This window comes from Coffea eugenioides, chromosome 9 (assembly GCF_003713205.1).
Source record: "Coffea eugenioides isolate CCC68of chromosome 9, Ceug_1.0, whole genome shotgun sequence".
NCBI lineage: Eukaryota > Viridiplantae > Streptophyta > Magnoliopsida > Gentianales > Rubiaceae > Coffea > Coffea eugenioides.
In genome coordinates this window covers 2,376,704-2,382,423 of record NC_040043.1, presented here as the reverse complement: position 1 = coordinate 2,382,423, position 5,720 = coordinate 2,376,704, and positions in this window count along the sequence as shown.

Genomic DNA, 5,720 nt, shown 5'->3' with positions numbered 1-5,720 from the left:
AGGTTGTAATTCATGTACTATGACTGTAACATCTATTATCATATACGGTAACTGTGTTTATACCATCATGATGCTACGTACACGGGTCTGAACTCTGGCTTGTCATCATCGAAAACTTGTTAAGCATACTGTCATACCCTGTCCGATATGAAACACATATGAAGTTGATGTAACAAACGTAATTAGGCATATTATGAAAGTATGACTTTATTGATGTTAAGAAGTTAGTGTGTTTCGAAAAATGTTAGTTACATTGCAGTGTAAAAATGTTACAAAATTGTTATTGAAAAGTTACAGTGTGTTTAAAAATTGTTACTAAAAAATGTGGAAACTTATAGATTTAAAATTAGTATGTTTGAAGAATGTTTACAGTGTGCTTGAAGTTTGTCACGAAATAGTAACCTGAAAGTTACAGTTTGCTCTATTGAATACACAACTCCATATTCGCGGATCGTTAGCCACGGAATTTATTTTACATTATTGTACAATAGTTATCGGAAAGCTATTTCATAATTAATGCAGGTGATGTAATTGAAGAATTTTAGTTACGAAGTGTTTGTAACTTGTTACATGAGTGATTATTTAGACGAAAGTTGAATGTTATTGGAGACTGTTAGTCATTATAATTAATAGATAAGTTACAGTTTCCAAAATTCAAACATAACTCCATATTAAATGATTGTTGTTTAAATGTGTGTTTGTAAGTTGATACTCACTTATTTATTGGTCAAAGTGCATTTGAAAACTCTTAGAAACAGTTAGTTTAGCATACTGTTATGGTGTGATTGAAGTCTGTTACAAATTAGTTATTGAGAAGTTAGTGTGTTTGAAAATTTATCACAACTGTTTGAAAAGTGTTAGTTACAGTGTGTTTGAAGAGTTGTACAAATAGTTCTTAGGACAGTTACATTGCATTTGAAAAATAATCGATTGGTGTTTGATGACTGCTAATTGCATTGTGTCTGAAGAATGAAGCAAAATACCTTATAATTTGTTAGACGACAACAAATGAATATCATATGAAATGCATGTTATTTGTCTTTTGTAGGAGGCCTTGACGTTGAGGTGAAGCACAAGTCTACACGTGCAACAAAGAAGAGCACTGTTCTGCGGTCAGCAGAGTTCATTCTACCAGCACCTGTGACAGTTAGCCTATACGAAAAAAATGTGGCTGCATATGCATGGGATCCGGACCAAAATCTCAAGTAAGATTCTTGACAAAACTATTAATTCGATCTTGTGATCCATTCACTACAATAAGTACGCGTGTGGTTCATAAGAAGATGGCATAGAAAAACAGATTGAATATGGATGAGATTGGAGTTCATATACATTAGTCAGATTTTCGTGTTTTGGAGTAGGAGTAATAATTATTAGTAAATCGTTTAATTGTGTCCTGGATGTGATAGGGACATACTTGTTCAAATGTATCAATTTTCGCTGACTCGGCTTGACTTGAAGACAATGGAAAATGGCATGCATGTGTCTAATCGGGTCAGTAATTCATTACTTTTAGTCAAAAAGTTTGATTATGTATCTATTGATAGGAATAGTCATACGTAAACTCACCCCAGCAACACTCAATTATATGTTTTGATCACCATTTGCCATTGATTAGGTGATTGATATGTTTGCCCGTCTCATGAATTGGGGTGGAAGAACTGCCAAAATTAGGAAACTTGAACGCTACATCGTAGAACCTGTTGCAGTTGTGAGTTTGAAATTTGGACTGCATCCTACAGTTGTGTTAAAGATGCTCATCATCATATCTGAATTGGTATTACGATCCAACGCACCATTATTAATGTCTTCTATGCACCTTTCACTCGGCTATGTTATTGGTTGCAGGAAGGAATTTTAAAAATGGGAAAATTCGACAAGCTCTCTGATGCCAGCTTATCTGCTAAGCTTCTAAAGCTCTTCAAGGTTCGCAATAACAATACGGGGGTTGATCCTGCAAATTGTGATTGGGTATGCAATTATCAGTTTTAATCCAAAACTTCTTATGTGACTGTTAAACATTCAAAACATAGTCATACTCGGTTATGTAGAATGACCTGTCTGACCTTTTTCATACCTCATTTGGCGCAGATACTTGTGCCAGTATGCATAGAGGGGTCTTGGTTTGTCTACAGCTTCGGTGTCTCAGAGAAAGAAGTGCACGTGCTAGACCCTGATAGCAGTCAAGCAAAGAGCAAAGACATTAGTGTACTGAATCGACTGGTATGTTGGACAAATTGCTAAATGCATTACACGACATGACAGTGACACATTAGTGGATTGTAATCAGTTTTACATAATCTTTGGTGATATAGAAACGTTCACTGGGTTTGGTCGTGGCGGCAAAGTTTGGCAAGCAAATTGACTTTCAAAGTTTCGGATTTTCTGTTGCCGATGTCCCTCATCACTCACCCAACAAAGTGTAAATAGTTTGACTTCTCCCGTCATTATTGTTAGAGCGTGCACTAAGTTTTTTGTCCAACATATATACCATAACTGACTAATGAGAAGACAACGTAACCAGGTGTGACAGTGGTGTTTTCGTTATGACATTCCTAGAGCATTGGAGCGGAAGGTTGGCTGTTCGGCTTACAGAGGTATTACAATTGATATCCCTTTTCTCCCTACAATCCATCTGAAATTGATTTAATGCTTGTTACCTCGGCACTCAACTATACTAATTCCTACCTCTTGTGCTGATAGGAAAATGTTGGCAAGTATCGAGTGTTGTACACAGCTCGATTGTGTAACTCAGCGGAGAACTCAAAGTTTCCGGACAGCTTCGCAAACCTGCAAGTACCTAAACGGGCGCAGTTGAATGTTGGTAATGCCTGATTTATAAGTATTCATGACTGGGAGAGAAAGAAATTGACAAAATTGCATTTGACGTGCTTTTGTATATTATTACATGTGTATTACAGCTTTTGGATTGCTGTAACTAATTTTATTATGGAGTCTACTCAGAAGGACCTTTCTTTTGAGACAGTAGTTTTGTTTTTCTGGAGACATTAGCATCAATACTGATTAGCAATTTTTATCGTGGTGCTGTTTGTTTATCATTTGTGGCCATAAATTCTGAATTTAATTTAGATTTTCTATTGACACTAGAATAATGTCAGTAATAACATTAACGGAGCATTAATTGGTTCAATTGTGTCGTGAATCTATGGTTCTAAGATGCTCGTCGTGACTCTGTGCCAACTATACTAGAACCTACATTGAACATTGTGTAACTATAGAACAAGCGCCCAATTAGTTTGTTGCAAAATTAGTTTTTGAAAAGTTACAGTTTGAAAATTAATACAAAACTTCATACATAACTGACTACTGTTACAAAGTGTTTGTAGGTTGTCAGTCAAGAATTATTGGGAAGTGACAGTGTTTTGTATGACTGTAACAAAATAGTTATTTGGGAAGTTACAGTTTGAAAATTAATACAAAATTTCATATTTGAAAACTGTTAGTTACTATGTGTTTGTACGTTGTTACAAAATAGTTTTGAAAAAGTTATAGTGTGTTCGTAGAATGTTACAGAATAGTTAGTTGGGAAGTTGCAGTTTGAAAATTAATATAAAACTCCTTTTTTGAAAACTGTTAGTTACATTACAAAGTGTTTGTAGGTTGTTACAAAATAGTTTAGTAAAAGTTACAGTGTGCTCGCTAACTATTACAAAATAGTTAGTGGGAAAGTCGCAATTTGAAAATTAATACAAAAGTCCATATTTGAAGTCTGTTGGTTACGAAGTGTTTGTAAATTGTTACAAAATAGTTCTGGGGAAGTTACAGTATGTTCGAAAACCGTTACAAAACAGTTACTCGCAAGGGGGTAGTTTGAAAATTTTTACAAAACTCCATATTTGAAAATTGTTAGTTACGAAGTATTTGTAGGTTGTTACAAAATAGTTATTGGGAAGTTATAGTGTGTTCGTAGAATGTTACAGAATAGTTAGTTGGGAAGTTGCAGTTTGAAAATTAATATAAAACTCCATATTTGAAAACTGTTAGTTACATTACAAAGTGTTTGTAGGTTGTGGACAAAATAGTTTTTTAAAAGTTACAGTGTGCTCGCTAACTATTACAAAATAGTTAGTGGGAAAGTCGCAATTTGAAAATTAATACAAAAGTCCATATTTGAAGTCTGTTGGTTACGAAGTGTTTGTAAATTGTTACAAAATAGTTCTGGGGAAGTTACAGTATGTTCGAAAACCGTTACAAAACAGTTACTCGCAAGGGGGTAGTTTGAAAATTTTTACAAAACTCCATATTTGAAAATTGTTAGTTACGAAGTATTTGTAGGTTGTTACAAAATAGTTATTGGGAAGTTGAATGTTATTAAAGACAATTACAAAATGCTTCAATGGGAAGTTAGAGTGTGAAAATTAATACAAAACTCCATGTTTGATGATTGCATGCTACAGTCAATTACATGTAGGTTGTTACAAAATAGTTATTGTGACAAATGACGAATGGCATTCAAATAAAATAGTTTATTTGAACACACTCGAAAATGGCATGCAAGTGTCGAATCGGGTCAGTAGTTTATTACATTTATTCAAAAAGTTTGATTATCAATTTATTTATTGGATTAGTGATACGTAAACCCAATTGTAACAGTCAATTACATGTTTTGGGTTTTGTGTATGTCTTCAAAAAACATGTTACTTATTCTATGCTTACTAATTCTCCAGAATTTAGTTACTAGCTTATATCGTATCTTGCCACATATTAACTCCCACCTATGTGTACGTCCGTGTTAGCTCATGATCGACACACAACCATTAATTCAACAGAAAGTTAAAACACTAAAGCTTATGTGACCCAAAAGGAGTTTTAGATCGTTCAAATGTCTTCATCGAGCAATTTTGGTGACGGATCTACTGAGTTAAGGTACCAATATCGGTACTGTCACTGCGGAAAAAGGGCTGGGCTGAAGATCGTGGAGTCACAGAAACCAACGAAGGGGTTGCTGTACTTCTATTGTGAAGGAAAAACTTGTGCTTTTTTCGCTTGGTGTCATCCAATACGAAGGAATCATGAGCAAGTTCAGGCTAACTACTGCCCTCCCTCACCGAATCGACAAGCAATAAGTAGAGAAAGCTCCTTCGACAGTCCCGGAACAGTGCAAAATGAAGCAAACTCTTTCCCGTATCATGTGCATCGAATCGAACAAGATATTCGACAAATGAAAACCTTCATGATGATATCGGTTGCGGTCGCCTTTCTGTTGCTCCTAATAGCAATTTTTCGCTGACAGCATTTTCAATTTTTCGCAAACGTATGACATAAACTTCGCCTGTAGTTTGTCGAAGATGTATCCTTCATAGGCAAAGTTACACTGACATCCTTGTACTGTTGACTTTCCATTTTGACAGGTGATCTAGAAGATAGAGTAAACAGTAGATCCAGTCGTATAGTTGTATGAAACTGGTGAAGTCTTTGTAGGTTAGTTTTTTGTGGAGTTATATGATTGCTCTTTTATCTGAAATCAACTGTGTTGTTCAATTGTTTTGTGTTAATGACTCCAACTAATTGAAACTATTAATTGTATAATGATGCACAAATGGTTACCTTAATTGTAAATTGTTACAATTCGTACGTTCTTACTTACAGCTTTGTTCGTCCTAAGTTACAACATTCAGTGAATTAGTTGTAAAATTGAAAATCTTTAATAAAGCATCAGGAGCAGAAGGAGGTGCTTATTCAGGTACTATCACATTGTG